The 25,028-nt window shown below is 43.0% G+C and overlaps 1 protein-coding gene across 2 annotated transcripts in view; it reads right to left on the bottom strand.

The window, feature by feature from the left end:
• ATP8B1 (ATPase phospholipid transporting 8B1) overlaps nucleotides 1-25,028 on the bottom strand; it is a 111,912-nt gene that overhangs the window by 76,807 nt on the left and 10,077 nt on the right. The gene's annotated exons all lie outside the window — the stretch shown is intronic.

The raw sequence follows: 25,028 nt of genomic DNA, 5'->3' as shown, positions 1-25,028 counted from the left end.
GTCCTGCACGGCCAGCACTAGCTGTATGGCCTCAGGCAGGTCATGTCCCGACCTGGGCTCAGATTCTCATCTGTAAGTGAGGGTTCTTGACCACATCACTGGTTCTAAAATGTGACCACACATCAGAGTCCCATGGAATGCTTTTAACAACGATAGATTGCTAAGCCTAAACCCAAACACGAAACTAGACTGAGGAACAGGGGTTAGACTGTAGTAGGATTTCTCTAGAAAATGTCTGAGATCCCTTCTGGGGCTAAATTTCCTAATTGCATCAAATTTTTTTAAATGTGTTTCTTAATTAGTAGGCTTTTTAAAAATAGTTTTCAGGTTTACGGAAAAATTGAGCAGAAGGCAGACAGAATTCCCATTTACCCCCTCAGCCCTCTCTCGTTACCCTTACTGTTAACATCTTGCATTAGTAGGGTCCATACTGATGGGCCAATACTGATACCTTCTTATGAACTAAAGTCCACAGTTTACGTGGGGTTCACTCTTTGTGTTGTACATTCTATGGGCTTTGACAAATGACTGGTATGTTTTCTAGTTTAAGAATACCCTCAAGTAAGTCTTGCTCTCAAGAGTGGGACACACAATAAAACGCAGTAGGACAGAGGGAAATGCTGCTTAGGTCTACTGATGCTAAAGTTATGACAAATCAAAGATATTTACGGTGAACATTGATAGACAGGTTTCCCCCGCTGTCCAAAGTTACTTTACGCCATTTCACTTTTACGAAAGCCCTACCTTAGTACCAGTTTTCATAAACTGAAGGAAATCTGAAGAGGATTTTTGCTTTTAGGAAAAAAGCAAAAATAACATTCAGTCCTTACAGAGGCAGCGAGCGCCCCGAGCAACGGGAACTCAACTCAGCATCTCGGCATCAAGTCGCCAGAGATTTGAACTGTGTCTGTGAACATCTGTGCTTTACCTTGATTTATTTTGGTAGGTTATTTTGGGGGCCTGAGAACACTCAACATTTTTCCATATAAAGTAATGTTAATAGCCTTCCGTCAGTGTGGCTTTCGGAAGGTTTCACAGGAACACTCGACTTTCAGGTGGTGGGGGAAACCTGTCTAGGGCCAAATCCCATAAACACACAAATCTACCTTTTCACTTTTTCATTTTTCCTTTCTAGCACTTAGAATCTCTTTCCTACAGAGTATATCTCTTATTTAAACTGCCAAACCCATGAGTATTTCCTGATAATGCAACGCGCTTCCCAGACGTGATGGCACAGGTTCTATGACTTTATAGTCTTAACAATTTTTAAGAAACCTAAGAGATAGCAACCAGGTGTTGACAGAGATTACTTCTCTCAATCCAAAGATAACTGGCACTTGAAGTTCTACGAAATTCAGGAGTTAAAATAATGAGAATTTTGGTGAGGGAAAAGGAAGCTCCTGGAACACATATTTTTGCACAGTTATCCAGTTATTTCCTTGTGATACATTTTAAGAATGGAATAATTGTCAAAAAACTGTTCTCTAAAGATGGAGTTTTGTTTCCACAAAATGTATGAGGAACTAGCAGTAACATTTCAACATTTAAGTTTTCATATGCATTTTTCTCCTAATTTTAACAGCATTTTCAAAGACCAACTGGAATAAATTCTATTGATTTTATGTCTCAATAAAACAAGCTATCATACAATAAGTACTCAGTGTATAAGTTTTACTTGATCAAAGAAATACATTTAAGAAAATAAGGAGCTCTTTCCCTGACAAAGTCATTAACTTTTCTCTTTCAAGTACACAGTTGCCAAAAAACAGAAGATAACAAGTATTGGTAAGGATGTGAAGAAGTTGGAACCCTTGTCCATCGCTGGTGGGAATTTACGTGATGCGGCCACTGTGGAAGACAGTATGGTTGGTGGTTCCTCAAAAAATTAAACATACTGGGGGCTGGCCCCGTGGCCGAGTGGTTAAGTTCGCATGCTCCGCTGCAGGCGGCCCAGTGTTTCGTTGGTTCGAATCCTGGGCGCGGACATGGCACTGCTCATCAACCACGCTGAGGCAGTGTCCCACATGCCACAACTAGAAGGACCCACAACGAAGAATATACAACTATGTACCAGGGGACTGTGGGGAGAAAAAGGAAAAAAATAAAATCTTTAAAAAAAAAAAATTAAACATACTGGCAGAAAAACACACACACAAATCAATGGAAGAGAACTGAGAGTCCAGAAATAAACCTACACATCTATGAACAGCTAAGCTTCAACAAAGGAGCCAAGAACATACAATAGAGAAAGGAAAGTCTCTCCAATAAATGGTTTTGGGAAAATTGGACAGCCACATGCAAAAGAATGAAAGTAGACCATTATCTTATACCATACACAAAAATTAACTCAAAACCAATTAAAGAAGTGAATGTAAGACCTGAAACCATAAAACTCCTAGAAGAAAATATAGGTAGTACACTGTTTGACATTGGTCTTAACAGTATCTTTTAAAATACCATGTCCACTCAGACAAAGGAACAAAAGAAAGAACAAACAAATGGGACTACAACACACTAAAAAGCTTCTGCAAGGCAAAGGAAACCAGGAACAAAACAAAAGGAGAACATACCAACTGGGAGAAAATATTTCAAATCATATATCCAACAAGGGGTTAATTTCCAAAATATATAAAGAACTCATAAAACTCAACAGCAAAAAAATGAACAACCTGATCAAAAACTGGGCTGAGGATATGAACAGATATTTTTCCAAAGAAGATATACAAATGGCCAACAGACACATGAAACTATCCAACATCATTAATTATTAGGAAATACACACCAAAACTACAATGAGATACTACCTCACATCCATAAGAATGGCTATAATTAACAAGAAATAACAGGTGTTGGAGAGGATGTAGAGAAAAAGGAACACTCAGACACAGCTGGTGGGAATGTGAACTGGTGCAGCCACTATGGAAAGCAGTATGGACATTTCTCAAAAAATTAAAAATAGAAATACCATATGATCCAGCTACTCCACTACTGGTTATTTATCCAAAGAACATGAAATCAATAATTCAAAAGATGTATGCATCTATGATCACAGCAGCATTATTCACAATAGCCAAAACATGGAAGTGACCCAAGTGCCCAACAACAGATGAATGGATAAAGAAGGTGTGTTATATATATATATATATATATATATACACACACACACACACACACAATGGAATACTACTCAGCCATTAAAAAGGCAAAATTGTGCCATTTGCAACAACATGGATAAACCTTGAGGGTATTATGCTAAGCAAAATAAGTCAGACAGAGAAAAACAAATACTGCATGATTTCACTCATCTCTAGAAGATAAACACATAGATAAGGAGAACAGATTGGTAGTTACCAGAGGGGAGAGGGGGAGGGCAAAAGGGGTAAAGGGGCACATATGCATGGTGACAAAAACTACACTATTGGTGGTGAACATGATACAATCTATACAGAAACTGAAATATAATAATGTACACATGAAATTTACACAGTGTTCTAAGCCAATATGACCTGAATAAAATAATTTTTACAAAGTCAAACACAACCATACAATAATGCTATTCCATTTCTGGGTATATGCTCAAAAGAACAGAAGCAGGGATTCGAGCAGGGATGTGCACACCTATGTTCACAGCACCATTATTCACAAAGCCAAAACGTGGACACAACCCAAGTACCCACCAACAGAAACGGATAAACAAATTGTGGTATATTTATACAATGGAATATTATTCTGCCTTAAAAAGGAAATTCTGACACATTCTACAACATGGAGGAACCTCAAGGACAATATGCTAAGGGAATAAGCCAGTCACAAAAGGACAAATACTCTATGATTCCACTTACCCGAGGGATCCAGAGTAGTCAAATTCCTAGAGACAGAAAGCAGAATAGAAAGGAGAAGGGTGGCTGTCAGCAGCTCCGGGGAGGAAGAAAGGGGTGTTATTGTTTAATGGGTACAGAGTTTCAATTTGGGAAGATGAAGAACTTCCGGAGATGAATGGTGGTGATGGTGCAAAACAAGGTAAATGTACTTAATGCTACTGAACCGTGCACTTAAAAGTGGTTCAAATGGTAGGGGCTGGCCCCGTGGCCGAGTGGTTAAGTTCGCGCGCTCCGCTGCAGGCGGCCCAGTGTTTCGTTGGTTCGAATCCTGGGCGCGGACATGCCACTGCTCATCAAACCACGCTGAGGCAGCATCCCACATGCCACAACTAGAAGGACCCACAAGGAAGAAGATACAACTATGTACTGGGGGGCTTTGGGGAGAAAAAGGAAAAAATAAAATCTTTAAAAAAAAAAAAGTGGTTCAAATGGTAAATTTTATGTTACATCTATTTTACCCACCCCCCCCCCCAAAAAAAAGTACTCAGTTGTTCTTTATCTCCTCTGGAGAAAGGAGACAAGATTTAAATTGATTTCAGCTAAAAATTTCCAGACTGGACAACGTGTCCGAAGAATAATAAATATCCTCTCTGGAGGAGTTTCTTGAGAATCTACTACTCTGAGCGGGATAGCGTGCTAAAGGCTAGGGACCCAGTGGCAAATAGGAAGTCATGGATCTCTGCCTTCACAGGGCTTAGGGTTTGGCTCAGTGGTTCTCAAACTAGCTGGCATTGGACTCTCCTGGAGGGCTTGTTAAAGACAGACGGCTAGGCCCAACCCTCAGAATTTCTAACTGAGGAGATCTAGGGGAGGCCCCGGGAATTTGCATTTCTAGCAAGCTCCCAGGTGATGCTGATGCTGCTGGTCCAGGGACCACACCTTGAGAAGCACTAGTGAAAGGAGAGAGACATGTAGGTAAATGAGCAATTTCAATCAAGCGTGGTAGCTGCTGTGATGGTGATCCACCTAGGACACCTACCAGCGCGGGCACCCATCTGTGATAGGAGGGGTCAAGAAAGCCTTTCCCAGATGAGATGCTATAGGAATTGACATATCTAATCTGAGACCCATAGGACATGTAGAGTGAACCAGACGAAGGGAAGGGAAAGGACATTCCAGCAGAGGGCACAGTAAGGTCTAGCGGTGAGAACACACACACCCTGTTGGTGCGATGCAAGTCTGTCCATGTGATGGGAAGTCGGAGGGGAAAGTGATGAGCAAGGAGGTGAGAGGTAAGCAGATAACACAGAGCATAAGGACCCTAGAGTTTATACTCAGGGCAATAGGGAGCATCAGAAGGGCTTTCAGCATTACAGGATTTAAGCTGTAAGAACTAAGGCTAGGTCATCACCTCCCAGGGAGAGCTTACATCCAGCAGAGACACTGCCTAAGGAGCTGGAGCGGGGCAGTGGCACATTTACCTCTCCTTCTAAGTTCATCCCACCTGATCCAAGTGCTAGCTCCTCAGAAAGCCAACTGCTGCTTGTGTTACAGCCTGTTTCAGGTAAGAATAGCTCAGGTCCACCATGAGATCCCATACAAGTGGCCACTAGCACGTAAAGCTGTTTAAATTTAGTTAATTAAAATTAAGCCAGTCCCTCAGTGACACTAGCCACATTTCGAGTGCTCAATAGCCACATGTAGCTAGTGGCTAGATATAGAACACTTTTATCATTGCAGAAAGTTCTACTGCAAGCACTGGTCCAGGTGATATAAGCAGGATCGGATCGAAGACTTGCCAGGCACCGTGGTTTTATTGCATTAAAGCAGCACACACTGGTTTGGGCCTTCACTCATGAAGACACACACACAATAAGCTCAAAGTTGATTTTTAAAAATTAGATACAAACCTAGACAACTGGCAGGTCCTCATAATATATATTCAAGCAACAAATAGCCTAGATATCACTTTTATAAAGGAGATAGAAGGAATATTTTTTCCAGGCCACTAAGAAGAATCCTAGAATCACAATTATTCTCCAAAGTTACTTCTAAATCCTCAAAATAACTGGCTAAGGGATTTGAGGGAGGATAATATATCCTAGACTAAAATTCTAAAAGCCCATTTTTACTGCTTACGTGCCAAAAAAGCTAAGCTTTTAAAGCTTTTTCTCTATAGTGTATTTTACCTACCTAATTCAATACAGAGGATTCATAATATTACATTGCTAATCCTTACTAAAGCAACAGATACTGTATGCCAAGTTGCTAGTAAACCCCAAGCCACGGACAGAACTGGAAACTGATGCGGGGAGGGAATGAGTTATGCTAGAAAACGAAACACACGCCCAGGAGAAAGGTTTAACCCTCAGACTGACCATAACAGCCATCATTTTTTAGACAGTTAAAAAGCCCAAGAAGCCAGAGGCGGGTGATATTTCTGCAGATAAAAATGCAGAGATGTTTTTATTTTCCCAGCTGCTCAGGAAGTAATTGACCAGCCTGAGCAGACAGGCAACGCCCAAGAGCCCACCTTCCAACCTCCCCCTGAAGGACCTGGTGGGGGAGTTCCCAGTGAGTAGATGGGTCCTCCCAAGGTTGCCTGAGTGTTCTGGTCTTGATGCCAAGGGACAGATGGCTTTGAGAAACGTACTCAAGAAGACCAGATGTAGCATCTTTGTTCAACAATCTCCCAGCCCAGGCATTTTAAAGGGAGGGGTGTGTCAGAAAGAAATAAGAGCCGGGTGGTCTGCATTGCTCAAAACCACTGACCAGCCCAGGAGGGCCCAGCCACCACCTCCCTGAGTCCTGCTTCCTGCCTTTCTGCGGTACAACTCCTTGCCCCTCAATGCTCCATCTCTGCCTGGATCTGGCCTGTGGGGAGACGGACATGAAGATCTGATCAGCTCCCTCCTCCCTGCTCTCTGATTAGAACCCTTCCTCCGGTTAAGACCACTTTCTCTAGAGCCTTTCTAGGGAGGTCTATGCCTTTCTACTCCAAACCATCACAAATGGAACACTATTTATTTACCAATTCCTGGTTTGGTTAAAATCAGGAATGACCCGCAAAATATTCAGCCTAAGGCTCTTTGTGGTATCAGAGTAAAGCAAGAAGCAGTTAACATGTGAATTATCTTAAGTGGCAGGAAACAGCCAAAGAGGACCCCAGAATAGATGGTCGAGATGGGAGGTGGAAAAGAACACCACCTCATCAGGAGCGCTGTGCTCTGGGCATTCAGATGCACAGCAAATGGCATGTATTATCCAAGAATTGTTTATTTCTAATTCTGATTTAAATAATGTATCAATGATCACACTAGCCAGCATTTATTGAGCTAATTCTCTTTGCCAGGTACTGTCCCAAGCACTTAACACAGACAAAGGTCTTTAAAGCTCACAATGACCCAATGAGGTAGGTCCTGTTACTGCTATTTTACAGAAGAAGACACTGAGGTCAAGAAGCTTGCCCAGGATCTCACAACTAGTATGTACGTAGCAGAGCCTGGATTCAAATCTAGTCAGTCTCGTTCCAGCATCCTGCTCTTAAAACCATCACGTGGGGAAGGCCCCACGGCAGGGTGGTTACGTTCACATGCTCTGCTCGGTGGCCCAGGGCCTCACCGGTTCAGATCCTGGGCACGGACATAGCACTGCTCATCAGGCCATGCTGAAGCAGCATCCCATAACACAACCAGAAGGACTTACAACTAGAATATACAACTATGTACTGGGGGCTTTGGGGAGAAGAAGAAGGGGAAAAAAAAAAAAAGAAGATTGGCAACAGATGTTAGCTCACGGCCAATCTTTAAAAAACAACCAACCAACCAACCATCATGCCTCTGACTCCTTTGTCTTGCTCTCAGGCAGAAGGATCTGAGCCCAGCAGGCCTTCCCAGTGGCTCCCCCCTCCAAGCTGCCGACAGGAATTGCATCCCAAGATTTTCGTTCATTGTCTGGAAACTGGACTGGATCTTTCCAGAGAAGTCCACAAAATGCACACGTGCCATGAGAGGCCTGCGTTCCACATGAAATGATACCAGGGAACTTAGGCGTCACGTGCAGTGTCTGTTCAGTTTGGAATGCCAGAGCCTTCTCTCCACTCCTCATCTTCCTCGTTCCATGACCTGCATGAGGCACGAGGCTCCTTCCACCACCTCCAGCCAGCCCACTGTCAGAACAGGGCGCCCCAGAGCCAAACCATCTCATCATCATCAGAGCTCCAGGGAGGTGAGAATGGGCCAGAGGAGGAGAGGCTGGATGAAGACCTCAGGATTAACAGCCAGCCAGCCAGTGAGGTGGCTTGTCCACGGAAGCAACCACATGCAAGGGACAGGTACTTCAGGGCCTGCCGACTACAGCACATTTCCAGTGCATGGCAGTACCCCTATCCGTGGAAACATCTCAACACACCCCACTGTTAGTGAGAGAAAGAAGAGGAGAAACAGGACAGTCAGACACAGGCATTTCGTCTCCTCTCTACTAGGGAAATGGACTTTCATTTGTACCGGAGGAAGTTTGGATTTAGTGCTGCTACAACTGATAAGAAAATTAAGATAGTAAATCTTATTTCACAACTACCTCATAAAATTGAAATAGAGCTATTTCAGCTGGAGACAAACTCTCCACTTAAGAGGATACGTCAGTCATCCTTCACCCATTCAGATGGTTGTATTGTGCATGACATAGTCCCACCCCTCTGGGGCTTGGGACATCTCATATTTCAAGACAACTCCCTTCCATGCCTTACTTCTGACTCTTCAATTCACTTCCTCCATAATTCTCAAATGATCTGGGATTACCAGATTTCCCTTACTTAAGCTTCCAAAAGTCAGACTGAGGAGCCATTTTTAGGCATTTGCACTTTAAAAGCCAATTGCAGAGTTTCCTTTTTCGATAAGCAATGAGCTGTCGCTGCCCTGTGAATCACCGGGCCACACACAGAGCAGCGAGCGAGCGGGTCCTGGGTGCTGCCTCAAGTCCAAGTTTTCCTGTAATCCCTGACAAAGGAAACCAATGAGCTGATCAGAACACATCCAGTTCCCAAAGACTGGAGCGGTACCAAACAACATAAATTAGTTTTCCAGTAACGTCAAGGGGCACGTTGAGCATTTTTCTTGGAACAACCAGAAAACCCAGATTTGGAAGGGAGCACAGCCCAAGGCCCGAGAACTCATGAGAAATACCTGGAGGGAAAGGGACAGGCCCTACCTTTCATCTTGAGACAAATAAATCAGATCAGAAAGCCCCAGGTTCCCACCAGAGAAAACCTTCCCGCGCCAAGTTCAAACCTATCTATACTTTTGTTACTTATACAGCGCCTTACAAGAGTTAAGAGGAATCATAAGGAACAAGCCTCCTAAAATGTAAAATTCCACCATTTCCTCTATTAACCCAAAAATCAACATGATAAACAAATTAGTTATATAAAGTATATAAAGATATATAGAGATATATAAAGACATAAAGTATATATAGTATATGAAGTACGTAGTATATAAGTCGCCACAGTATCCAGAGAGACACAGAATATGAGCCGCATCCCCCTATGCTTGCCGTCCGTGCAGCAGCAGTGGCAAAGACACACCTCACCACAATTTGGTTGACCGGTGCTAGGAGAACCCAGAGGACACAGCAGTCAACTATACTCAATGAGCAGGGACTTCAGGGAAGGACAGAGAGGGCAAGGATGTTACTTAATTGGGCCTTAAAGGTTGATTCGGGCTGTGATCAGGTTGGGAGATGGGAAGTAAGAAAGACACATCGGGAGAGGAAACCACAGGAGTGAGGTTCTGAAGCACAAAGGGACACAGGATTAGTTTCGTTACTAAAGCACAGGCGGGCGCAGAAAGAAGACGGTTGGGAGAGGAGGCTGGAGAGGTGGCCTGAGGCAAAGTTGTCAAGCCCTCGCAGGTCAGAGGCACTTGGAATTTGTGTGCTCTGCAAGCAGGGGCCATTAGAGGTTTTTCATGCTTTGAATAAATGTCTCTGGGCTTTATGACAGGTACCCAGTTAGCTGCCGGTAAGCAAGACATGGCTCCTGTCCTTCTTAAGTTTTGGGATTGACAGACACGACTGCGGCCCAAGTATTTACACTGTGACAGAGAAGTAAGAGGGAAAATGAGGACATGGAGACTAGGAAAGGGGCAGGGAAGACCGAAGTGAGGTTGACCCTGGGGTTTGAAGCATAAGCAGAGTGAGGGAGGAGAGAGAGCATTATTCTAGGAGCTCTCTCTGCAAAGAGCCTGGGGCCTCTGCAACAGGAACTAGCCTAATCAGATCTGCATTTTAGAAATGATGACCCTGACCAGGGCTCCAGAGAACGATGGTATCAATCTGTGGCCAAGACAAGATTGCAGGAAGTTCCTACGGTCCTCTGGCCTGCAGATGATGAAGACAGAGGAAAGGCAGCGCAGGCGGAGAGGGGGCTCATGGAAGACCTTGTAGAGGGAGAAGCAACAGCTTTCACAACTCATCTGACTGGGGCAAACGGGTCTGGGAGGAAAAACATCAAGGAAGACGCCAGCCTTCTAGCTTGGGTGATGGCTGTGACTTCCCTGCTCAAAACCCTGCTACGGATTCTCATTTCTCTCAGAGCAAAACCCAACGTCTGCCTGCTATTTTACCTCTCGGCCTCACCTCCACCACCCTCACGCCCTCTGCTCCAGCCACATGGGCCCCTCCCTGGTCCTGGAACCCCCTGGGGGCCAGGCTGTGTCTGTTCTCTGGGCCTGGAACACTCTCTCCAGTAACCACAAGGCTCAGCCCCTCATCACATCGTAGCTCAAATGTCACCTTTTTAGGGGACCTGCCCAACTACCACTGAATTTAAACTGTGCAGTTCCCACCTTCCTGATGCCTCTTTTCCTCCTTTATACCGTTTTCCATACCATTTCCCACCTTCTAACAGACTCTAAAATGTACTTGTGTACCGTCTGTCTCTTCCTAGCAGAATGTACACTCCCTGAGAGAAGGGATTTTTGTTTCTTTTGTTCAGATGGATCGCCAGCTCCTAGAGCAGAGCCTGACACACAGCAGGTATCTTAGATACATATTGATTGGATGAAAGGCCACATTACTAACAAGGCCTCCTCTAGTCATCCACATAAAACCATAAGTCTTCACCTCTGTCATCCGTACTCTTTACCCCCTCGTCCCCATTTATTTTTTCCATTGTATTTATCACCAACCAACAGACCTCATGTTAGTGTCCTTCTTCTCTGTCTCTCCCCACGAGAGTGTAAGCTCCCTGAGGGCAGGGGGCTTTTTCTCTTTTTCTCCCTGCTGTACCCAGAACATCTAGAACAGTGCCTGGCATATAGTAATACTCAAAGGTTTGGTAAGTGAGTGAAAGAGAGAAAGGGGGAGGAGGAATAAGGAGGAAGAGAGGGAGGGAGAAAGGAAAGAAGGAAAAAGGAAGGAAGGAATTAATTCTCACTTCATGTCATCAGGGTCACAGATAAGGGGCCTAAAATAAAGAAACATTAGTTGGTTCTCCTACATATAGAAAGAGATTCTGTCAGGGTGCAGTGAAATAAGTAAGCATTCACTTAGAATCTATCCACTCAATGTGTCACTTGAGTTAAAATAAAAGGGATTTTCTAGTAACGATGTCAGAACAAGAAACAGACAATACATTGGATTCTAGTCAAAGGAATCATGAGTCACCGACCATCAACCATCATCATTATTTGTAAGCTGCTTCTATGGGTCTCTGAACAATAAATGCAAAGGATTGGCCAACCTTGTTATTTGGCATAACAAGCCAGGTGAGCATACTGTATGACTCAATTTAGAGTCAATACTACTCCTTTAAGGAAACAAAACTAACATCTGTGTTCAACTGAATTCTGTCCAATTACTCTTTTGCCTCCCCTGCAACTTGTTTGGCATGCCGCCTGTAGTTTTAAAGGTAATGACTATATAACAAGAATACCAACTCAAATTCATAAGGCCCCTTTCTTCTAAGGCATTTATTAGTCTTCATATGTCATGTTAATTAGGTTTCCGCCATTCCTGAAAGTTATAGTTTAATCACCTGGTTTAATCACTTTCACCTTGCAGAAAGGAAATGGAGACATGAACAGATTACGATGTGTGGCAAAGGTCTCAGGGCCAGCCAGGGAAGGAGTTAACTCTTCTGACAGCCTGGGACACCACCCACACAATTAACAACAGTTACCCAGAGACTCCACCACGAGGCCAACAGAAAGAAGTAGAAGAGCGAGAGGAAGCTTTTTACTTCCTTGTTCATATCTGTTCTCAGGACTCATTCCACGTCTAACCCAGAGTCATCTTAGTTTCCCAAAGGCGATTTGTTCCCAGAAGCAAATCACACACACCCACAAAATCTAATTTTTCACAATACGAGGGGTTCTTAGGGAGAAGTTAGTTGAAAATAAGGGAGGAGAAGGTTGGAACAACTGTCTGGGACATTTTCTGATATGGAGAGTTATTTTCATCCCCTCTTCCCCAAAGATCAACATCATACTTCCTTGTGGATGACTCGCAAAAGCAGCTCACCTGGACGTTGTAAACACTATCCTGCACAAAGGCAAGTGGGCAAACCAGATGGCCTCTCTAGGTCCCACTCCACCCCTATTATTATGCAACATGTAATCTTCCTCTCTCTCAAAGGTTTTTCAACTGTTTCCTCCAGTTAATTTCTTATCTATTAAGTCAAGAGCAGAATCCACTGGCAGAAATTTCATAAGTTTTCAATCTGTTGTGTATTGGCCATACTCCTGATTTCAAGTCAAGGTTGACAGTCAATTCCAATGCCATTTGTTATTTTGTTTCTTGGGGTTTTGGGGGGGAGGGTAGAAATATGTATGTTGACATTTATAAATGCAAAGACTATCTCTAGAAGGTTAATCAACAAAACTGGTAATGGCTGGTGCCTTTAGGGAGGGGAACTGGTACCGGGGTGAAAGAGCGGGGAGATTTACTTTACACTTTATATCCTTTCGTACCTTTTGAAGGTTGTACCATTTGCATGTATAACTTATTCTAAAAGTTAAATTAAAAAACAGACAAAAATATGCGGGACAAAAACTGACACTTAGAAACTATTTTTGTTGCAGCCTTCATCAGAAAACAATGATAATGATTCCCCATCTTGGCTTACCTGTGATGCTTGACAACTGAAGAGCTTACTAAATAGATGGTGAGCTCCCCGAAGGCAGGGGACACTCTAATTGTACCTTAAATCTTCGTCTTTGTCTTAGCTATCTTTTGCTGCATAACAAATCACCCCCAAACTTAGCAGTTTAAAACACAAGTATTATCTCAGTTGCAGTGGCTCAGGAACTTGGGTATGGCTCAGGGTCCCTCACAGGCTACAATCAAGGTGTCGGCCAGGGGGGCAGCCATCTGAAGGTTCACCTGGGAGCCTCTGCTCCCGAGCTCGCTCAGAGGGCTGTTGGAAGGATTCAGTTCCTCATGGGCTGTTGGCTGGAGGCCACCTTCACTTTTTTGCCATGCCTCTCTCTCCATACAGCAGCTCACATCATGGCAGTTGGCTTCTCTCAGAGCAAGTCAAAGGAGGGTCTTTGGAAGTGACATCCCAACCCTTTTGCCATATCTATTCATTGGAAGCACAGCACTAGGTCCAGCCTGAACTCAAGGAGAGAGGACACCCAGAAATAGAAGGCACAAATTCCTCTTAAAGAGAATCCCAAGACATTTTAGCAGGGTCTCCAATTTGGTCAGAAGTCATTTGAGACAGCTTTTATGGAACAAACATGAAAGGTCTAGCAGCAAAATGAAAACCAGAGAGACACAGCTTCACTCAAACCAGCTTCAAAGAATTATGAGCACTCACAGGGAGAGCTGGAAAACTCCCAGAAGGGGCAAAAATAAAATTCAAAACTAACTTTTAAAATCAAAGTTGGTACTAGCTATGGTCTAATGTTCACTTTTTTACTTTAGCAACACTGAATATGGTGTTTATATCTTATTTTGGGGGGATGATTATCAATTCTTAACTTGTGTTGTTCAAGTTTTTGCTAAATTCATTGTAAATCACTGTGAACATAAATTGTAGAGTTCAAAAGCTAAATAAATCAACTGACCTTGAAGCCCACATTTCTGATCCTCGTGTTTGATTTTGATGAATCTCAAATTCACAAGTTTGCATATGTAAAATTGCTTTAGAGATGTCAATAAATATAGAGAAATTTTTTAAAAATCCAAAGTTGGAAAAGGTAAAGCAAACAAGATCTTTTTTTATCTTTTACTTACTTGAGTAAATCCTTAAAAGGATTAAAATATATTCAACTTGTCAATGTTTTTAAAAGTCCTTTTAAGGGCTGGCCCCGTGGCCAACCAGCTAAGTTCCCATGCTCCACTTCAGCAACCCAGGGTTCCACTGGTTCAGACCCTGGGTGTGGACATGGCATCACTCATCAAGCCATGCTGAGGCAGTGTCCCACATGCCACAACTGGAAGGACCCACAACTAAAAATACACAGCTTTGTACTGGGGGGCTTTGGGGAGAAGAAGAAAAAATATTAAAAAAAAAAAAAGTCCTTTTAAAATGAAAATGCCTAAGTTCACAAATACTCTAAACAGAACTGAAGGTTTTACAGGATTCACTCTATAAATGGCTCCCTGTGGCCTGGCTCCCAAGTCATTATGTGCAGGTGTAAGGAACATCCTGCTGTATGTTTACATATATTAACTGCTTCGGGAATTTAACAATTAGAAGAGCCAGATCTTATCATACTGCTAAACTATGGTAGGCTGGCTTCCAATTCAGGGCTGGGTTGAGGGGAGACCAGGAAAAATAAAACTTCTCGGAAGATGTGTCTGTGGGGGGAGAGTCAGCACGACATTGGGAATACGGATTTCCAGTAGTTCACATAACTACCGCGGGTCAGATGTGAGCAACCTCCAGAACAGCAAAAAGTGGGCCTTAAACGCCCATTGGACCACTTCAAAATCACTTGGGGAACTTCAGAAGAGAAAAGGGGTAGGACACAGGAGTTTCTCCACTCTCAACCTCCTGACGTGAATTTGAGGCACAGCCGTCAGGATTGGTGATCGGTCTAGAGTGAAGCATAAATATGAATTTCCATTCTTGCCAACAGGTGGGTTACTTTGACCATATTCTTTACTCTTTATTCTCAAGACTATTTCACACCCGTCTGGAGAACTTTGTTGAGTTTCTGCAACACTACCAAGTAGTTAAAATCATAACACAGAGCCACCTATTCTAGAGCTATAAAGGGTGTTAGAGAAAAGTTCCAAACTCTTCATTTTTACAAAAGGAATCCAGAGCTCAGAAAGCTTAGGGGAGGTGAGAGTACTGGGCCCGTATTTAGCCTCCTCGTACCCCAGTGGCCCCATCTGTAAAGTGGTGATTAACTTACTTCACCAAACAGTTACTGAATGCCCCCTGGATTATCGACCCTTGGGATGAGTAAGATCTGATGACCCTTTCCTCAAGGGGAGAGGAACCGTAACACGGATTATTACAGTTCAATATGGTCTGTGCCAGGAGAGGATGACATGCCCCAGAGGTGGTGGGAGCTCAGAGAAGCCACACCTAACCCAGCCCGGTCCCTAACCCAGCCAGGGAAGCATTTGGGAGGGGCTCCAGGCCAGAAAAATGCTGCAGCTGAATCTTAAACAATAAGGAATTGTGTTCCCTGAAGACAGGGCAGAAGGGGCAAAGGGTCCCTGCCCTCTCTTTAGAATTCTTGTGAAAATAAGATACTGCATGTGAAGGTGCTTTGTAATCAGCAAACCACTACACAGATGTGAGCTGTGAGGCTATTAAGTGACTCGATCAAGGCCACCCACAGCTGAGGTATTACAGAATCCAGTCCCATCTTTGAGTTACACTACTACTCATTTATTTCAATCACTTCCCCCATATTCATATTTAGATATTTCCACAAACCTGAGTGAATTTTTGACACACTAAAAGACATCCCATAGAGGACAAACTCCAAGAGGGTCTACCTTCCAAGCAGTAGTTCTCTGCCTTAACCACGCATTAGACTCACCCCAGGTGTACCCCGGTTGGGTAATCAGAATCTCTGGGTGGGGGACTCAGGCATCAACATAGTTGATGCTCCCCAGGTGGTTCTAATTTGCAGCCAAGTTTGAGAACCTCATTTACTGCCAAGCTAAGAATGGACTGCACACTCCCACACACAGGCAATTCCTCAGTCACCTCTGGCTTACACATCTTAAGGAAGGCTCCAGATAATGTGAAATCCATTTGTTTGAATCTGGACTGCAATATGGTTCTTTTAGGAAAAGAGATTTACCTTCTGAATGATGATTAGCCTAGATTAATACTAGTTTGTCTTTTCTGAAGATAACATAGGCTGATTGGGGTGGGGATGGGGGTGCCCAGAAGTACGACAGGTGGCAAAGAACAGACTGTCCCAGCTAAAAATGGTCTACAGAGAAATCATGAAATAATGTGCAGATTACAGGAGAGAGTGCGCCTAGATGAACACAGACATGGATAATATTTAAATGGATTTATGTTTAACAAAAGTACTAACGTACTTATTTTGCTCCTTTGAAACTGATGGCAGACATTTAACAGGGTGGACGCACGTGGCTCAAAAACAACTCTTTTGATGTTTCTACTTCCTTTAGAAAGACAGGAAAGCCCATGTAAAATAAGAACCTTAACACCTGGTAGATGCTGCCTAAAATGAAACCATAAAATGCTTCTTTTTAGTGATTCACAAGAAAAGAAAGTCTAAAAATTAAGTATTGGAGAGAACACAGAAGTCATCTCTTCTACCATTTATCAAAGGGCACATGATGACAGAGCTGTGGCTGGTTCAACAATCTATTTGGGCTTCCCCATCCTGTGTTCTTGCTGCTCAAAGTGAGGTCTGCAGACCAGCTGCCTCTGCATCATCTAGAGCTTGTGCGAACTGCAGAAGTTCACCACCCACCAAACCCAGAATCTACATTTTAGCAAGATTCCCCAGGAAATTCACATGCAGATTAATGTTTGAGAAGCCAGTAGTGTACACTGTGGAAGAAGCCACTTTCTGGGTGGTCCATGGCATCCATGTGTGGGCCATGATCAGAGGCTAGATTTTCTTCAGGATCCATTTAATGGCAAGTATTCCCCCCACCCCAATTGGAACTTTTTATTATTTCCCAAGCCTGAGGAACCCCAAATCATTCATCAAGATTGCCCTCCAATGTAACCTCTTCTTGGGCAGCTTCCTGAACGCCTGAGTAACTTCCTCCTCTGTGCTCCCATAGCCTCACATTTTATACTTCCCTCCCTCACCGCTTCAGGCTAGTCTCCATTCATTCACACACCCAGGCAGCAAGGACTCCCACCACCATTCCCCTCATAGTAATCAGACAAGCTTCAGCCATTCTGTCAGCCACCGAGCTGTAGTAAGCAGGACAGACACCATCCCTCCCTCCTAGGAAGCTTCTAGGCTCATGGAGCAGCACACCAAGAATCCTGCAAATAAATAAAGATTTACACTATAATGAGTACAGGAAAAAGAGCAGAGGGCATACCTTGGCAGAGACCTACTTTAATTAGGATGGTCGGAGAATGCTCTGAGGAAATAACACTTGAGTTGAAAAGCAAAAGATAAGCAGGAGTCATTCAGGGCATTTCTCGTCATTCAGAGCTTTCCAGAGAAGAAAGCAACAGATGTGGAAGTCCTGGGACAGGAAAGGGCTTGTCATGCTCCAGAAACTGAAGTAGGAGAAGAATGAAACTGCAGGAAGGAAGCAGGGGTTGGGGCAGGCTGGGCCTGGCGAGCCATGGAAAGGAGGTAAATGTTGTTATAACTGCAATGGTGAACTAAGAAAAGGTTTTGCAGCTGGATGTGGATGTGCTCCAGGATCTGACTGGCTGCCCTTGGTCGGGGGGCACAGGGTGGAAATGGAGACATCAGTTAGGAGGCTCCTAGGATGGTTCAGGAGAGAGACGGTGGTGGCTTGAACTAAGGGGGTGGCAGTGGAGACAATCAGATGAACTCAAGATCTTCTGGAGGAAGAAGCAACAGATCTTGGACCAGGATTGGAGATGGAGGTGGGGGGGGTGCAGAATGGGAGAGACAGGGGTCCCTGCTCAGGTCCAGGTTTCTGCTTTAAGCACCAGCCGGAGAAAAGTCATCTTCTAAACTGGCTGGGGTTCGGTGCTGCATGTGCTGTGTCCAGGGTGCTCCGGAGATACAAAAGTGGAGCTAACAGGCTGGCAGGGAGAAAAAGCTGGCGCCATGTAAATCCAGCAGGGACTGGTGTACACGAAGGGCATTTAAAGGCACAGAAATGGAGAGTACCTCATGGAGTGAGAATTGTACCTGGGACTGAGTCCTGAGGAACTCCAGCATTTTGAGATGATTCCTGCCCGTTGTTTAGGTCAGGATTTCTCAACCTCAGCACTATTGACTCCTTGGGTGGGATACTTCTTTGCTGTGGGGGCTGTCCCATGCATTGCAGGATGTTTCACAGCGTCCCTGGCCTCTACCACTAAATGCTAGTAGCACTTGCTGAGTTGTGACAACCTAAAATGTCCCCTGGGGGCCAAAATCACCCCTGCTTGATTAGATTGGGGATTCTTCTGCAGTCTTTTTAATAAATCTGGTGCCTGTCTTCTGTCTCAAAAAGCTCACAACCAACTGAGGGTAAGAGTTCCATAAATCATTTCAATTTTCTCATGTTCTGGCCTTATGGACAAGCACCTAAAATTGACTGAATAAAACAAGACATAGTATTAAGCTTGACTTTGCTCCATCTAATAGGAAACAATTGTAGTTATACTAACCCCAAAATACTCTCAAGAGCCTGAAAACTCTTTATCTTGATTGTCTTTTGACAATAACATAAACCAAACCAGAACAGTGAATGTAGGTCTTAGCCGCTTTTCCCTTTATGTAAATATTTTATAGCTCAGAGTTACAGAATGGCCTATAAATTTCCAAGCATCATTAGCAAAAAGATTATAATCTGGACTAAGATGTCACAAGAGTCCACTTTTCCCAAAAAGGAGCCAACTAAAAATCCCGGGTATTTTGTGGCATTTGCAAAGGATGGCAATATATGTGCCGAAAGTTGATGCAAAAATCTTAAAATATCTGTTTTTGTTTGTGACCATTTTACTAAGTAATAAGGTCCAAGAACTTGGTTATTCTCCCCTGGCATCTTAATGAAGGAATGAAAGCCATCAAGTTCACTTGATCAGGCCACAGTGGGTTCTCTTTATCCCAGGGTCACTACAAAAACAACCAACTTCAACAACACCCCTCAGAGAACATCTTTGAATAATGGCAGCTAATGCCAGTGACTGTAAGTGTGCAAAGAGGCATGCTTCTGACTTCACTACTTAATATGCAACTGCAGAACAGCCACAACAGTTTAAGCACTGTGCTGGAAGCTGGGCCATATTAATGAACCTGAACCAGGTGCTCTTCTCATCAAGGTGACAGCCTAGTGAGAGAGACAAAAAGACCAGCAATTACAATACAGCTCAGGGACGGCACACCCCTGGGCCCACATCTGTTCAGCTTCTCACCTGCTTCAGGTGATGTCCCTGAGGAATCCTAACACACCCTTCTCTGCCATGGCTGCCATGATCTCAGAATCCCATGCATCAAAACCTCTAGGCCAGTGGTCCTCAACCTGGAGCAGGCGAAAGAATCATCTGGAAGTTTTGTTCAGACACAGATTGCTGGGTCCTACTTCGCAAGTTTCAGATTCAGTAAGGCTGGGTGGGGCCCCCAGTTGTGCTGATGTTGCTGTTTCTGGTACCATACTTTGAAAACCAGTGTCTAGGCATCTACGACAAATCGAGCCGAGTTGGCATAGGAAATAAAAGCTAGCTACCATCTCTGGAATGGAATGATCTGAGCTGGGACAGGAATGTACAGAGAGCAACCAGAACAAAGGAGGGGCCCCTCACTTTGACCTGGGAGGGGGAAGGCTCAGGAAGTCTTCCAGGGGGGAGTAGTACCTGGTCAGCACGGGGCAGGGCAGGGGGAGGGTAGAAGAACACAGTACACGCAGAGACGCTGAGACAGAGGGAGAGTGCTCTGTCCCAGTAGAATTCTAGGAGGGAAATGGCATTTGACATCAGGTAAAGTTAGTAGAAGCAACTGCACCATTAACCTCAGGAATGAAAACATTCCTTTTCTACTGAAAGCATTTTAATGATCAAATGTTTCATTGTCATCCTTTTTCATTGAATGCTTTCCTCCTTAAACAACATCTTGTGCTTTAAAAGAGTCTATCACAATGTCCACATTATGAAATACTAATAACCCCGCCGTTTTAATACCACTGCCAAGGACGCAAACGGAGGATGCTCAGAGTTAGTCTAAAGATAGTGCCTGCAACAGTCCAGGAAACAAGCAAAGAAATAGACTAAAAATCTCAGGATCACCTTTTAAGTGGAGACCAACTGGGGCAGAGGTAGGGGAGGGAAGGAGCCAGTAATTTAACTCAAACAGGGATGTTAGAGCTGGAAATTTTGCTGGATAGCTTCTAATCTAAGCCCCTCCATTTCAATAATGAAATGCAGTCATCTAAATAAAGGTTCGTGAAAACTAGGAAATCCTCAAAAAACATCAAAGGGAATTTTTTTTAAAAAAATCAAGATTTGCTTAAGTACAAAGGAAAGATATTATCATCTTTGTCTAGTAAGAGAGGTTAAAATATAGCACGATACGGAAGATAACACTGACTTTGAACATGTTGGGACAGAAAAATGATCCCTAACAAAACTTAGAGCTCAGTCAGACAAATTCTAAAGTATTGGACAGACAAGGACTGTCCCACAGGACGCTAGAACAGAAATATTATTTAAAATATTTGAAGTATTCAAATATAAAATTTTGAAGACAATAAACTTTGTGATTATTAACTTCCAAGGGTACTCTGGACAGGAAACAATTGCACAATGCCATAGACAATGTAGCAAACAAAATTTTACTAGCAAATAAAATGTACTCAGTTCTTGCAATGATGGCCAACCTTTACATTCCCTTAGTTCTGTGCCAAGTGCAATTAAAGCCATATTACGCTTCCTGATTTTCTTATGACACACTGCAAAGGAAACTGTATATAAGAAAACATAACTTCATCTGATAAAATGGAGGCATCTAGAAGCTGGGTGGCACGGGGCACACTATGGATTTCCTCTTGTTCTTCTGGCTTGGTCCTGCCATGAGCTTCTTTTTCCAAACTGATTTTCAATGCCTTATTGATTGCACAGCTTTACTGATTTTCAACTTTAAAAAGAGTCTCTTCATTTAAAAATGCTATTAATTATGTCAGTGGTAAGGTACACGAATGTTGATAGTATTTGATTTTTCTGAAGATTTAAAATTTCTCAAAACAGAAAAAAAATCATTTAAAATAAAAAGGCCTCATTTGATATTTTATAAATCTTCTAAAGGGATCTGTAGTATTCACTGCACAGACATAAAAATACTTTATAAAAGTGAGTATGGAATGAACAAAACAGAACCTACTGTATATATCTGCCATCAGAAAAGCGTATGTTTCTTTTTTTCTTTGTGTGAAAACCGTAACTGCCTCGTACTTTAGCTAGAAGTGGTTTTGTCCAATTCCCCGACTAAATATTAAATATCTGAAGGGCAAGGACTATTTCTAACACAGCTGTAGTTCCCTAAATCAAGTATTAAAAGTGAAATTAATGACCTTCCAAGTGGTCATCAAGGAGATGGTCTGTTTTAATCATTCATTCAACACAGACTTGTTGAGTTTCTACTGTGTGCTAAGGAATATGGTCAGCACTGGCTGCACAGAGTAAGTGTATATTCCAAAAGAAACAGAAAGAACTCCCCAAAATACAGAATACGCACTATCCAGATTGAGGTCTACTCATATGGGAGGTGTCCATTGGGACAGCTACACTTTAAGCATGAGGATTTCAAAAATCCCAGTAAGCATCACTGTTATTAAGACAACGCCTCACCTCGGAAGAAACTGAGCTTGCTACTTCAAAATGTTGGATGCCAATTCTTCTCAAATACTACCTACAACATCATATGGAATGCACAGGGAGTCTATCCACGACTGCCAATGCAGCATGTGTCCCACTGTCTTCTCAACCTACAATGCTTCACATTATTTCCACCATGTCACTTTTTAAAATTGGACTCTAATGACAGATGAGACCACAGAGTCATGGAATTACATCAGGAAGACACCCTATAAAACATCAGGACCATGATTTGAAACACAAAGAAATGGGAGCTTAGAAAACTAACTGAGCACCAAACTGGGGGTTGGGAAGACTGCCCCAGGCCAGTTCTGACTACTGCCCACTCCCCAAACCTTGCTTTTCCTTGGGTTTCTCATCCGTTCCATGGGGATAATGCCTGCCCTATTAACCCCCAGATGAGAAGATTTTAAAACCACGAAGAGGTCTAAAAACATGAAGCATTGTTTTTACTAGCCAAGGTCAAAGAACTGGCCAGTGACTTGGCCAGATCAGACATCTCCTGAACCCATGGCCTGTTCCCAAATACCAGGCTGCTGTTTATTACAAATAATGAACATTCATTAAAGACCAGGAAAATAACATAACACAGCCATTTTGAAAGACTAGGAAGGAAAAAAAAAAAATCAATCCTCCTCCTACCCCCATCCCCAAATTTTAAAAAATGCACGGAAGATCCAGGAGTTGTCAAATGGAGCGTGAACATACAGGTAGTTCTCAAATTACAAATTCTGGGTGGTGCTGCCAAATAAAATAGAAGACACACAGTTAAATTTGAGTTTTAGATAATTTTAGATAAACAATAAATAATTTTTAGCGTATTACACGGGACATACTTATGTTAAAAAACAATTGTTGTTTATCTGCGATTCAAATTTAGCTGTATGCCCTTTACTTTTATTTGCTAACTTATTTCTGGGTCATTTGTATTCCTTTTCTGACCATCAGTTGTGAGGTACTGGAAAGAACACTCACCTTGGGATTCTAGAAACCTGAGTTCAATTTCTGGTTTTGTCCATTCCTAGTTCTGAGACCTCAGGCAAGTCAGAGTTCCCTCACTTGGCAAAAAGAGGCCAATAAATACATCCCCTACAGGACTGAGTGAGTAAATACTACATGTGGAAGTTCAGCACTTTGCCAACAAGGGCAACACCATTTTGTCATACCACCTTTTAGAGAGACACACTATTAGAAGGAGTGATTTGGTTTTTAGAAGAGGCCACATCAGACAATTTAAATACTCTATTTTTCCCTGAGAAATTCCCTGACTTTAGCGAGTTAAATACAATTGGCGCTTTCCTGCATCTGATAAACATTTTGAGCTGTGTATTACGGTCCTGCCTTCTAGACAACGCTGCATCAGCCTTTCACCATCATTGTCCATCCACAAAGCTAGGCGTGTTCAAACTTAAATGCTTTATTGCTCAAAAAATAGCTGAGTGTATGATTTCACGAAATTTAGAATTAAAAGGCTGACCTTAAGGATAGGAAGCACTGGTTTCATCAGCTTTCCCAATGTCCCTGTGGAGTTCCTCAAACCAACTGGACGGTGCCACTTCCCAAGGCTCCACGTGTCCAGCCGAGACTTCTGAATCTATCAAAGCTTGACCTCTAGCCACTCCTGGGTGTCCCAGCAACTGGAACTTAACGTGACCAAAGCAAATTCTTAATCTTCCAGTCTGCTCCTCTGTCTCTGACACCATTATCTCTAGTTACTTCTGTTAGAAATCTGAGAATCATCTGACACGTCCCTTCTGTGAAGTTCTCAAATCTAACCCATCACCAACATCAGGATTCCACATCTAAAATGCAGCTCCTACCCCCCAGTTCTCATCTCCACTCCTGTCATCTTGACCCAAGCCTCGTTCATCTCTCTCACCGACCCTACAGCAGCCTCCTAACTGGTCCTCTGCCCCCCAACTCATTCTCCATATCGTAACCTGAGTTATCAGCTGAAATCAGAAATCAAATCACGTGACTCTGCTTAAAACTACATTAATGCCTCTCTATCAGCTTGGTTGCTGCCCACCTCATCACATGCTTCTTGGCCCCATCATCACTTCCCCCCCAGCTATTCTGGCCTTCTCACAGTTCCTAGAACACAGCACTAAGATCTCATGACAGGGTCTTTGCACATGCTGTTCCCATTGGCTGGACCAGGGGAAGCCTTGACTGATGCCTTCTCATCCTTCAAGTCCCAACTTAAGTATAATCTCCTCCAAGAGACCCTCCTGCACTGATTCTTCTATTGTGGTAAAATATATATAACCCTTACTCTTTTAACCATTTTTAAGGGTACAGTGATATTACGTACATTCACATTATTGTACAACCATCACCACCATCCATCTCCAGAACTTTTTCATCATCTCAAACTGAAACTGTACGCATTAAACAATAACTCCCCATTCCCCCGCCTCTCAGCTTCTAGTACCTACTGTTCTCCTTTCTTTCTGTAAACTTGACCACTCTAGATACCTCATATAAATGGAATTACACAATATTCGTCCTTTTGTATCTGGCTTATTTCACTTAACATAATGCGTTCAACGTTCATCCATGTTGTAACATGGATCAGAATTTCCTTCCTTTTTAAGACTGAATAATATTCCATTGTCTAGATATACCACATTTTATTTAGCCATTCATCCATCAATGGCCATTTGGGTTCCTCTGGGGCCATTTTAAAGTAGGCCCTCATTATTCTCTTAGTAATGTCTTATTTTCCTTTAAACACTTATCATAGATTGTAATTCTAATATCAGTTTGTTTCATATCTCTTTCATTCAATATTTTGTTTACTATCTACTCCTGCCACCCCACCCCCAGCAATCCTGTAAGCTCCACAAGGGGGAGGACTGTGTCTTTTGTTCATCCCTGTATTAACCACCAGTACCTGGCACGGGGCCTGGAGTTAGAGGGTATTTAATAAATAATTGTTGAGGGGTCGGCCCTGTGGCCGAGTAGTTAAGTTCACATGTTCCGCTTTGGCGGCCCAGGGTTTCACGGGTTTGGATCCTGGGCACGGATATGGCACCGCTTATCAGGCCATGTTGAGGTGGCATCCCACATGCCAAAATAGAAGAACCCATAACTAAAATGTGCAACTATGTACTGGGGGGATTTGGGGAGAAAAAGCAGGAAAAAAATAAAATAAAAAGATTGGCAACAGTTGTTAGCTCAGGTGCCAATCCTTAAAAAATAAATAAATAAATAATTGTTGAATCATTGAATGAAAG

The sequence above is a fragment of the Equus asinus genome, chromosome 7, assembly GCF_041296235.1.
Source record: "Equus asinus isolate D_3611 breed Donkey chromosome 7, EquAss-T2T_v2, whole genome shotgun sequence".
Taxonomy (NCBI): Eukaryota; Metazoa; Chordata; class Mammalia; order Perissodactyla; family Equidae; genus Equus; species Equus asinus.
Note: the sequence above shows the minus strand (reverse complement) of the source record. Positions and strands in the feature narration are given on the sequence as shown.